Raw genomic sequence first — 13,262 nt, 5'->3', positions numbered from 1 at the left:
ATCCTTGGCACGTTCTCTGAGGTTTGGCTTCTTTCCTTGACCCGTTTCTTACGAGGCACTTGCTGAAACAGTCCCGTTGTTTCAGAGCACACTGTAGGCACGGTCCCCACGGCTCTGACCCTGCCGAGCTCCCCAGTTCACCCCGTCTAACATTCCGACTTTCCAGATAAAAGCCATCCCTCTTTCCCTTGCTCTTCTTCTCCTCACTCGTGCCAGCAGCTGGCTTCTTTGGGGGCCATCTTTCACTAAGAATCAAAGATTTCATCACCTCGCGATGTTACAGCCACAGTGGCTGCAGGTAGCAAGAACACATGGCGACCAGCTGGTGCCAGGACAGCTGTGCCCTCGCCTCAGACCTCCTCCAGCTGCAACCTCAACAGGAGGACGGCCACACCGCAGCAAAGGGACGGGGACCATGCGGCGTTACTCCTCAGGTCCCTGACAAGGAGTGGAAATCTCCACCATTAGTCCCAAACACAAGGAGTTGGTCTGCCGTTCCCTCTGCACATGTGCTGTCGTCCCATTTAGTGCGTGTGTGTGTTTAATAAAATTGAGCCCAACTCAGAAAAAAATCAAGTAATTTAACAGAAAAGCCAGATTTCTGACTTCTCTTGCAAAGTAGGGAGATGTGTTAAGAGCAGGCCCACATTCCTTTATGGTGGTGTTGGCTGCAGCTGAGTAGTGACATCCTCTTGAGAAGGGCCCCTGTTCTGTGATCCACGCCGGGTCCGCCCCTCCTGCGGCACATCGGGACCTCTCACTGCCCACCTCCCTCGCGGGCCTTAACTGTCTGGGTCCAGGTCAAGGCTTCTGAGTTTGCCTCTCTGCACTATTGCTGCAACACACATCAGTGGGTAGTGTACACACACACACACACACACACACCCCCCAAGGGAGGCTTCGGGCAGGGAGTCTGCTAGTTCTGGACTTGACTTGGAAGTGTCTCACAGCCTCGGCCACTGATGCCCACGGAACCCACAGACACCGAGATCTCTGCCCAGACTCCACAGATGACGTGTGTGTCCCTGGTCAGACGGTGGACTCCTAAAGGACGAGGAGAAGAATTCGTGGGTCTTCCTTTACTGAGCTGGATGACATGATTAGACAAGCCTGGCTGCACGGTAGGATCCCTTGAGGAACTTTGTCAAAAGTCCCAGTGCCCAGGCCCTTGCCCAGACCAATTAACTCAGGACCTCCGGGGGTGGGCCTGGGCCTCGGTAGTTTTTAAAGCTCTCCAGGCGATTCTAGCCTGCGGCCAGGCTTGAGCCCCACTGGATGAGGTGCTTAAGTAAGTCATCTCAGTGGAGATGCAGTTGACCTTAGTGAGCAAGTCTCTCATAGACCAGAAAAAAGCCTCCCCAGCCCACCCAGAAGTCTGGCCTAATGTGTCATCTTGCTTAAGGAAGCAAGGTTTGGAAATGCTAGGAACCAAGCCATTCTTATAGCCGGGTCTCACTATCTCAAATTCTTCAAGTTATGTCCCATTCTTCTGACCAGCACAGAGGCCTCAGTAACACTGTCCTGGTGCCCGGGGATTTTTCCATCCAATGGAGATAATATGCTAATGATTCGCTGCACAGGGATGGCATTTGAAGGAAACAATTGCCTTTCAGTCATGACTTTGAGTCAACAAAAGGGTCTATACCAGGCTTTGTGTCAGATCCAAGGGGGATCTTGCTCCTGCTGCCCTAGAGCACCCACACACCCCAGCAGGGAGACCGACGGGCACACGCCAGAGTTAAGTCCCTGCTGCCAGTATGAGCAAAGGCCCAGAGGAGAGAAGGCACAGCAGAAGCAATACATGGAGGTGGGAAACAGCTTGGAGTATGATAGGGCATGGTGACGGGTCCCAGGTGACAGAGGACAAGCTATATGTGGGAAGGGTGCAATGATGAAGGATGAGGGCCTTGTAAGCCACACTCAAGAATAGGGCTTGGTATGGGTCAGAGTTCAGGAGGAAATAGCCAGCACATTCAAAAGGGAGGCCGAGGAGAGTTTAATGAAGGGGCTGTGTACAGAGGTGTGGGCAGGGCTCAGGAAACTAACAACTGAGGGTGAAGGACCCTGGGCCGGCAGCAGTGGGAAGGCAAAATAGTTACCGTCCCTAGGTTCAGAGGGCTAAGAGAAGGGAGCAGTGACTGGAAAAGGGGGAACTGGAGCTGTAAGAGGGGCCACCCAGCAGGAGCTACGGCCTTAGATGGAGAACCACAGCCAGTGCCAACCACAGCCTGGCAGGGAGGGAGCCGGGCCATAAGAACCTGACCATCTCTTGTCCCTCCTCCCGTCTCCCATCAGTACCTCCCATTGGCTGAAACCCCTGGGAGCATAGCGGGCAGGGGAACCTGACTGGTGTTGTCCATCGAGGTCCTACAGAGCAGGGCGGAGAAGGAAGGAGGGTGGATCTACGCGTATCAAGAGGAGAATATTCAGTAAACTTTATCCCATAGATCTGAAAATTCTTTTTTCAAACAAAATTGCAAAGATCCAAAACTTTAGCGTATAAATAGATAAAAGCTAATTTGTTCCAATGTCTGTGCTGGGGCGCTTTTGCACCCCACTCCTGTACCTCTCCCACCTGAACATCGGATGCTCAACACCTGAAGCTCTCAAGGGAGCCTTAGGCTGCCATCAAAATTATATTCTTCCCAAAGTACAACCCAACTGTGGAACAAGAAGCAGCATGTCCAGGGTCTGGACCGAGACTTTTAGAAACGCCGTTGCAGGAGCCACAGCGAGTCTGAAGCAGGAATGATGAGGTCCCGATGTCGTGGAGGGTCTGTGGAGGGGGGCTTAGCAAGCAGGCAAGAGCAGAGGTGGAGAAATGAAGGGAAAGGCTGTTGGTGTCAGGGAGAGAAGGAAGGCCTGGATGAAGGCTCGGGATTGGGAGCTGGGGAAGACAGAGCTGGTGAAACGGGCCAAGTCCTTGGGGCTTTATGATGCAGCGCGTGCAGGAGTTAGGCAAGGGAAGATGTGAGGACACTCCCATTCATTCATTCACTCATTCATTCAACAAAAATTTGTTGAGGGCCTGCTGTGTGCCAGGCACTGCTGGTGGTGCTAAGGATACCAACATGAAGAAAACAAACAAAAATCTCCACCCTCATGGAACTTATGTTCCTGTAGGAAAGGTACATAAGCAGGTAAACTGGTAAATATAGAGAAAGCTGGATGGCGCTCAAGAGAGAAGAGACGTAGGGAGCAGATGGCGGGGTCCCTGCCATGGTGCGCTTGTAAATGTTTAACAACCAGCTCTCCAGGGAAAACAAAAAGCCCTGATTTGTAGTGTTTGCTGTTTTCCATAGTGTAAATACTCCCACCATGGTCAATTTCAAGCTCCAACATGATGTCACTAAATGCAGAGTTGGGAAAAGATGATCTGTAGCCGTCCATTATACAGTATTTCCACCATATAGATACAATAAATGTAAATTACCTGAAGGGCGAAGAGGATAGTAAAATAATTAAAAAGTGATGAGTTTTGAGTATGTATTATCTTTGTTTTTAATATAACTTATTTAACTGCAAGTTTATATGGTTTAATTTTTAATAATATCTGTAATCAATAACCAGCTTGCAAAATTCCTGAAATGTTAACCATTCACCATTGCAGGCAGTATGAGCCAGCTCCTGGATACCACCGGGCAGCTGGAATCAGATTCCCCCAGTATGATTCTTTTTTTTTTTAAGACAGTCCCAATTAATTCTTTTTTTTTTATGCCAATCCTCTTCCTTTTTTTTTTCCCCCCCTTTTTCTCCCCAAAGTCCCAGTAGATAGTTGTATGTCATAGCTGCACATCCTTCTAGTTGCTGTATGTGGGACGCGGCCTCAGCATGGCCGGACAAGCGGTGCATCGGTGCGTCGGTGCACACCCGGATCCGAACCCGGGCCGCCAGTAGTGGAGCGCATGCACTTAACCGCTAAGCCACAAGGCCGGCCCCTGTTTATGACTTTTTAAAAAACTTTCAGAAAACTAGGAAGAGAGGAACTTAATCTCATAAACACCTACAGCTAATATCATGTTTAATGATAAATTATTGAATGCTTTCCTCTTGAAATGACAAACAAGAAAAGTTGCCACTCTCACTTCTATGCAACATTATGTTGGAAATCCTAGGTGGTTCAATTAAACAAAAACAAGAAATGAAAATGTATAAAAATTAGAAGGAAAGAAATAAAACCATCATTTGCAGGTAACATCATTGTATACATAGAAATGAATCTATAGAAAACTATGAGAATTAAGACAGGGGCCGGCCCTGTGGCTTAGCGGTTAAGTGCGCGTGCTCCACTACTGGTGACCTGGGTTCAGATCCCGGGCGCGCACCGACGCGCCACTTCTCCGGTCATGCTGAGGCCGCGTCCCACATACAGCAACTAGAAGGATGTGCAACTATGACATACAACCATCTACTGGGGCTTTGGGGGAAAAAAAGGAGGATTGGCAATAGATGTTAGCTCAGAGCCAGTCTTCCTCAGCAAAAAGAGGAGGATTAAGATGGATGTTAGCTCAGGGCTTATCTTCCTCAAAAAAAAAAAAGAATTAATAAGACAGAATTTAGAAAAGTCATCAGACACAAGGTCAACATTTTGAAAATTGTATGTCTACATATCAGCAACAATTAGAAAATGAAATTTAAAACAATGCCATTTATAGTAATAAAAATAAAAAAATCTAATGAAAGATATGCAGTACCTCTGCACTGAAAACTACAAGACATTGTCAAGAGACATTGAAGAAAATCTAAATAAATAGGGAGATACACCATGTCAGTCACAAGATTCAATATTGTTAAGATGTCAGTTCTCCGCAAAATGATCTACAGAGTCAATGCAATAACAATAAAAATTTTCTGAGTTTTGTTACGGAAATTGACAAGTTGATTCTAAATTCATTTGGAAATGTGAAGGACCTAAAATAACTGTAACAATCAAGAAAAACAAAGTAGGAAGACACGTTACCAGATACTGAGACTTACTTCAAAGATATAATAGTTAAGATAGTTTGATATTGGTATAAGGATAAACGAATAGATGAATGGATAGAATAGAGTCCAGAAACAGACCCACGCTTACCTGGTCAATGAATTGCGTTACTGAAATCCAGTGGGGGAAGATGGTCTTTTCAATAAGTGGTCCTGTGTCAGTTGGATGTCCACACGGGAAAAACATGAATCTTCACCCCCATCTCACATCAGAGACAAAAGTTAAATTGAAAGTGATTATAGACCTAAACATGAAAAGTACAACGAGCAAAGCTCCTGGAGAAAACAGGAAGAAACCTTGGGTTGGGTTGAGCAAGGCTTTCTTACAGCACAAAATGCAGTGGCCATAAAGAAGAAGATAAATATTTTGAACTTCATTAAAATGAACAACTCTTCTTCATCAAAGGACATATTGAGAGAGAGAAAGGGCAGGGCACAGTCTGAAGAAAATAGTTGCAACACACTAACTGACCAGGGATAGCACGACTGTTCCTAACAAGCCCAAACTGGAAACAACCCAAACGTCCATCAACAGGAGAAGAAAAAAACAAATTGTGACATATGCATACAATGGTATACTATATAATGTATATATATTTTGTGTGTGTGAGGGAAATTAGCCCTGAGCTGACATCTGTTGCCAATCCTCCTCTTTTTGCTGAGGAAAATTGGCCCTGGGCTAACATCCGTGCCCATCTTCCTCTACTTTATGAGCTGTGCGCATGTCTGCTCCTGGGATCTGAACCTGCGAACCCCAGGCTGCCCCAGCAGAGCCTGCAAACTTAACCACTATGCCATCAGGCTGGCCCCTATATAATATTTTTTTAAAGAAACAGGGGCCGGCTTGGTGGCATAATGGTTAAGTTTGGTGCACTCTACTTTGGTGGCCCGGGTGCATGGGTTCAGATCCCGGGTGCGGACCTACACCGCTCATCAGGCCACGTCATGGTGGCGACCCACATACAAAATAGAGGAAGACTGGCACAGATGTTAGCTCAGGGCTGATCTTCCTCAGCAAAAACAATAAAAAAAAATAATAAACAAAAAAAGAAGCAGACTACCTCTACACACGACATGGATGGCTCTCATGACAGTGTTCAATGAAAGAAGCTCGACATCAAAGAATACTCAACTCCAGCTGGGTGAGTTCAAGAACAGGCAACAGTGATCTCTGGTGGTAGAAGTCAGAATAGTGTTACTTTGGAGGGGCCGGGGGTGTGTTATTGATCTTGATAGTGAGCATGAGGGAGCTTACTGGGGTCCATGAAAAGTTCCACGTTTTTATCTAGGTGATGGTTACACAAACACATACATGTGTAAAAATCCAGCAAACTATATCCTTAGGATTCGTGTACTTTGTTTATGTATAGAATACCTAAATTCAAGAATAAAAAAGGAGGGAAGGGGCAGGATCCCCAAATTCCTGTTTTCATGAGGTTACTTCTTTCTCGCTAGAAATGCTTTGGGTTCAATGTAGTATGTCCATTGACAGCAACTAGGACAGTTACTGCATCTGAGAAGAGAGGTGGTTCCACAGCAGGAAAAAAAAAAAAAAAGAAAGAAAAGGAGGCTGAGAGATTGGAAGGTTCTGAAGAACAAAGAATCCCATTGTCTCGTGAAAACGTCTCCAAAGAGCTGGTGTCCTGGAAGCACTCCCAGGAGCACGACACCTGTTCAGTGATCGCCCCTATCAAGTGGCTCCTGTCAAGCAAGTGTGGATGTCCTTACCAGCCCAATTGCACACAGGGGATAGTTTCTAGAATTTCACATTTCCATCTAAAAATGTACATTCCTGGGGCCGGCCCGGTGGCGCAAGTGGTTAAGTGTCCGCGCTCCGCTGCAGCGGCCTGGGTTTCACCAGTTCGGATCCCTGGCGCGCACCAACGCACTGCTTGTCGAGCCATGCTGTGGCAGCGTCCCATATAAAGTAGAGGAAGATGGGCACAGATGTTAGCTCAGGGCCAATCTTCCTCAGCAAAAAAAAAAGGAGGATTGGCATCAGACGCCAGGGCTCAGGGCTGGTCTTCCTCACCAAAAAAAAAAAATATATATATATATATATATATATGTACCTCCCTTTCCTGGATAATGGTCATACTACACAACAGCCCCTGGGATTTTCACCTAGAGCCTAAGAGGACATCACTGCCCACTAGCTACAGAAAAATCAACTTTTTTTTTTTGCAAACAGAGAAGATAAGCCTTTTCTTTAGAAAAATCTCTTGAAAGGTAAATCCCTTCTCCATTATCAGTGTGTGGCAGTCCCACACTCCTCCCAAACCCCTCCAAGATTTTCAGATGAAGTTCCCAGGACTGGTTCTGAATTATTAGAAGCTTGAAACAGAGACTGAAAGTAATCCTTTTCTTGTAGAAATAGAAACAAATATTTCCATACAAAATGTTATGATGTCAGGGCTGGAGGCACAGGGAGTGGGTGGGGGAAAAATGGATGAGACGGGAACATGACAGTCTATTACACTGTTCATTCTACTCTTATTGTTTAAAATTGTCCATAATAATAATAAAAAGAACAGATTCTCTGCAGGTGAATTGATTTGGAAGGATGAACATTTACATCTGATCACATGAGTTAATCGGGGGATTCTGACTGTTGAAATCAACTTGCTATTTCTCATCAACCTTTGAAAATGAAAATAAAATTCCATGATTTGATCTCCAGGTCACTAATAATTTTCTATCATCAATGTGTTCTTCACTGACTGGAGTCTAAACTTAGAGTGTAATAGCTTGTTATTTTCATTTTTGACCACTAATGAACATATTTGGTTCTTGTGTGCTCTCTTTTATCTAGGTTCTTTTATTCGGAATAATTATTTTAAGATACAGCCATCTTTTTAATGTGCAGCAATAGCTCCTTTTTACTGCTGAGTAGCATTCCACTGGACAGATGCACCACAATTGGTTTATCCATTCACCATTGATGGACATTTGGGTTGCTTCTGGATTGGGCTATTACAAATAAAGGTGCTATGAATACTCATACGCTTTCTTTTCTCTTGGGTAAATACCTAGGAGTGGAGTGCTGGTGTATGTATGTAGGTGTATGTTTAACTTTTTAAGAAACTGCTGAATTGTTTTCCAAAGTTGTTGGGTCATTTTATATTCCCAGTGTGTAAGAGTTCCTCTTCCTTCACATCCTAGCCAACATTTGATATGATCAGCCTTTGTAAGTTTAGGTGTGAAGTGCTATTTCACTGAGGTTTTAATTTGCGGATCCTTGATGACGAATGATGTTGAGCATCTTTTCATATGCTTATTTACCATCCATATATCTTCTATGCTGAAATATCTGTTCAAATCTTTTTCCCATTTTTAACTGGCTTATTTTTTTAATAAAATTTTTAGAGTTCTTTACATTTTCTGGATGCACATCCTTTATCAGATGTATGCTTTATTTTTCCCAGTGCGTGGCTTGTCTTTTCATTCTCTGAGCAGGCTCTCTGAAGAGCAGAAGTTTTTAACTTCATTGGAGTCCAAATTATTAATTTGTTCTTTTATAGACTGTACTTTTGGTGTCTTATTAAATAAACCTTTGCTTTACTCACGATCACAAAGATTTTCTTCTAGAATTTCTATAGCTTTAGGTTTTACATTTAGGTCTTTGATCCACTTTGAGTTAATTTTTGTATATTGTGTAAGACTTTGATCAATGTCATGCTACTGAGCACAAATATCCAAATATTCCAGCACCATTTCTTTCTTTCTTTCTTTCTTTCTTTCTTTCTTTCTTTTTTTTTTGTGAGGAAGATTAGCCCTGAGCTAACATCTGTTGCCAATCCTCCTCTTTTAGCTGAGGAAGACTGGCCCTGGGTTAACATCCGTGCCCATCTTCCTCTACTTTATATGAGATGCCACCACAGCATTGCTTGATAAGTGGTGTGTAGGTCCGCGCTAACGATCCAAACCCATGCACCCTGGGCCGCCAAAGCGGAGCACGCGAACTTAACCACTATGCCACCAGGCTGGCCCTCCAGCACCGTCTCTTAAAAAGACTATCCTTTCTCCACCCAATTGCCTTTGCATCTTTGTAAACACTCAGTTGTCCATATATGTATGGTCTTTTTCTGGACTCTTTATTCTGTTCCATTGATCTGTTTGTCTATCTTCATGCCAATACTACACAGTCTTAACTACTGTAGCTTTATAATAAGTCTTGAAATCAGTTAGTATTAGTCCTCCAACTTTGTTCTCTATGCAATTCATTTTGGCTACCCTAGGTCCTTTGTATTTTGATCCAAATTTTAGAATCAGCTTGTCAATTTCTCCCAAAAAGAAAATTTTCTTGTATTTCAATAGAGATTGCACTGAATCTATAGTTCAATTTGGGAAGAATTGATATCTTAACAATATTGAGTCTTTCAACTCATGAAAAACATCTCTCTCTCCATTTATTTGTCTTCTTTAATTTCCCTCAAAAATGTTTAGTAGTTTTAGTGGACAAGTCTTGAACATCTTTTGTGAGATTCACTTCTAAATATTTAATGTTTGTTGATGCTGTTGTAAATTTTTAAAAAAAATTTTCTACTTTGGATCATTGGTTGCTAGTATTTAGAATTACAATAGATTTTGTGTGTGTGTGTGAGGAAGACCAGCCCTGAGCTAACATCCGTGCTAATCCTCCTCTTTTTTTGCTGAGGAAGACTGGCTCTGAGCTAACATCTATTGCCAATCTTCCTCCTTTTTTTCCCCCAGAGCCCCAGTTGATAGTTGTATGTCATAGCTGCACATCCTTCTAGTTGCTGTATGTGGGACACGGCCCCAGCATGGCCGGAGAGGCATGCGGCCTCTCCGTGCGCATCCGTGCGCACCCGGGATCCGAACCCGGGCCGCCAGTAGCGGAGCGCGCGCACTTAACCACTAAGCCACCGGGCCGGCCCCAAGAATTACAATAGATTTTTAAATGTAGATCTTGTATCCTACAACATTGCTACACTCATTTATTAGTTCCAGTGTCTTTTTGTAGATTTCATCGGATTTTTTTACGTAATAGATCATGCTATCTGCAAATAAGAACAGCTCGACATCTTCATTACCAATCTGAATGCCTTTTATTTCTTTTCCTTGCCTTATTGCATTGGCTGGACACTCCAGTACATGCTGAATAGAAGCAGTGAGAGCAGACATTCTTGCTTTGTTCCTGATCTTAAGTGTATAAATATTCAGCCTTTCACCTTTAACAAAGATGTTAGCTATAAGTTTTTCATAATGTCCTTTAACAAGTTAAGGAAATTCCCTTTAGAAGAACTGCTATTTGCTGTGAGTTTTTATCTGGAGTGGATGTTGTATTTTGTCAAATGTTTTCCTGCATGTATTAAGATAATATGTGGTTTTTCTTTTTCAGTTTATTAATATGGTGAATTGAATTGATCAATTGACACATGTTAAACCAACCTTGGATTCCTGGGATAAACTCACCAGTTACGTATTATCCTTTTTTACACATTTTGGATTTGATTTACTAACATTTTGTTTTGAATTTTTGCATCAACTTTGTGAGGAATATGGTTTGTAGTTTTCTTTTCTTGTAATGTCCTGTGTCTGGTTTTGGTGTCAGGATACTGCTGACCTCATAGAATGAGTTGGAAAGGATTCCCTCCTTTTCAATTTTCTAGAAAAGTTTGTGTAGAATTGGTATTATTTCTTCCTTAAATGTTTAATAGAATTCTTCAATGAAGTCATCTGTGCCTGGATTTTTCTTTGTAGATAAAAAAACAAGACCCAACTTTATACTGCCTACAAGAAATATGTTTGTTTTTTAAAAAAAGGAGTTCATGACCCATCTGTTCTTTGTTCCCTTTTTCTTCTTTTTCTGCCTTCTTTTGGATGAACTGAATATTGTTTATGTTTCATTTTATCTCCTTTGTTGGGCTTATAAGCTATAGCTCTTTGTTTTGTTATGTTAGTGGTTGCTTTAAGGTTTATACATCTTTAACTCAGCATGCTATACCTTCAAGTGATATTTTATCACTACTCATACTGTATAAGAACCTTACAATCATATGCTTTCATTTCACCCATCCTAGTCCTCTGCTTCTGTTGCCATATATTTTACTTATACATATATTATAAACTCCACACACCATTGGGGCTTTTCATTGTTGTTTTTGTTTAGACAGTCAATTATCTTTTCAATGAGATTTAAATAAGAAGAAAAAAAGTTATATATTTACCCTTTTAGTTACCATTTACAGTTTTTCTTTCATAAAGATACATATCTGCATCTCTAAATTAGGATTTCAGATTTTCATACTGACCACCTGTTAGCAAATCCCATTTCTGTCTTCCTTCCTTTCCATTGTTTGTTACTTTGTAAGCATTGAACATCTTGAGGCTCCTTCCATCTGTGGTGTGGTATATCCTTCTCTGATTGTTATAAGATCATAATTTTATTCAAGTATGCTTTGGAATGTTCCAGAAAGACAGCCTGTTCTCCCCTCTGTATGAAGGAGAATGTGCCAGGAGCCTGCTGATAAAATGAATAAATGGAGTTGAACAATTTGGTGTAAATGAGTTGACATCTGAACGGTTCAAAGGGATCATAGATGCCAGGGAAACTTCTCCTTTCTGAAAAAAGACCATTCCCATGATGTCTGCAGAGTCAGAGAAAAGTCATAAGCCTGAAGAAAATTGCAGAGATATTTGGAAACTAGTTCCTGACGAGATGGAAAGCTGAGCACAGGATACTTAGTTTTCAGTGCTTTGCTCATAGTAGACACTCAATAAATATCCACACATTTCTTTAGTAGATGGAGGAATAAAAAATTATTATTGGCCCTCACACATCTTAAGTTAATGTGTTCTTCCTCCCAGAAGTTTCAGGATTTTAACCCTTATTGATTGGTAGGAGATTGTAGGCTTTGTCCACAAGAGGGGATGTAGTGAATAATCGTCATTCTTCCTGGCTATCTAGCTCCTTTGAACTGAGTTTGGGGGATCCCCCATTGTGTGGATTGGGGCCCCCCAACTAGAGGAGCTAAGGGGAGCTCTCTTTCCCAGCTTCCTTTGTAGCGAGGAATCAGCCTGAACCCTGGTTTGCCAGTCAGACACCCCATGCTGGACTGTGACTCTGAAGCTCATGATGCGAAGAAACAGGCCCCTGGGGGATCCACTCAGCAAGTGCAGCAGCAACGGGGGACGTGGGCAGCAGTGCACATGGCCCAGTGCCAGGGCCGTGCAGTGCCCACGCCTGCTTCTCAGTGTTTTCTGAGCACCATTCCTGACAGTGAAGCCACCTGGCCTGGTTTCTGGCTCACCTGGAAATTCTGTGAGCTATTTAATGTTCTCTAAACTTGGCTTCTCTCAGTGTGGTCCATGGGCCAGCAGCACAGGCATCACCTGGGAGCTTATCAGAAACGCAGACTCTCGGGCCCCACCCCAGACCTACTGAATCAGAAGGTGCATTTTATCAAGATCCCCAGCTACCTGAATTTGCCTTAAAGTTATGAAGCACTAAGTGATTTCTCAACTATCCATAGAACGTTCCCATCACTTGTGATTAAGAATCCGCCAATGGGAGTACACATCTCTGTGCCCTGTGCCTCTGTTTTCATCCATAAATGGAGAAGGCTGGACTTTATTTCTGAGGCGTCTTCCCACCCTGACAGTCTGTGGTTCTTTGAATTTTAGAAGCCCCACCTTAAGGACTCACTCTTCTAGTTTCAGCTCCGCCAATCCATTTTCTACCTAAATCTCATCTTGTTACTTCCCATTACCTACAGGATTAAGTACAAGCTATTTAGTGTGACTTGTACACAGTGTAACCGTACATCCTGATTTGCCCTTTACAGTTGTGGCTTATTCTTATAATTCCTATTTGCTCTCAAAGTGTCTTGTTTGGATCTAAGGCTAGACAGAGTGCTTAGACTTGACACCAAAAGCATGATCCATAAAAAGAAAGAAATGACAAATTGGATTTAAGCAAAATTTAAAACTTTTGTTACATGAAAGACTGTGTAAAGAGAATAAAAAGGCAAGCTACAGAGTGAGAAAAATATTTGCAAACCACATATCCAACAAAGGACTAGAATCTAGAATATGTAAAGAACCCTCAAAACTCAATAGTTAAAAAAAACAACAATTCAGTTAGAAAATGGGCAAAAGACATGAACTGACATTTTACTGAGTCAGATATACAGATGAACATTAAAAGATATACAGCACCATTAGCATTAGGGAAGTATAAATTAAAACCACCATAAAATATCACTACACGCCTACAAGAATGGCAAGAATAAAAATTAGAGACAGCATCATTGGTG

Source organism: Ceratotherium simum, chromosome 5 (genome assembly GCF_057802395.1).
Source record: "Ceratotherium simum simum isolate JZ-2026a chromosome 5, ASM5780239v1, whole genome shotgun sequence".
Taxonomy (NCBI): Eukaryota; Metazoa; Chordata; class Mammalia; order Perissodactyla; family Rhinocerotidae; genus Ceratotherium; species Ceratotherium simum.
This window is presented reverse-complemented; position numbering follows the sequence as displayed.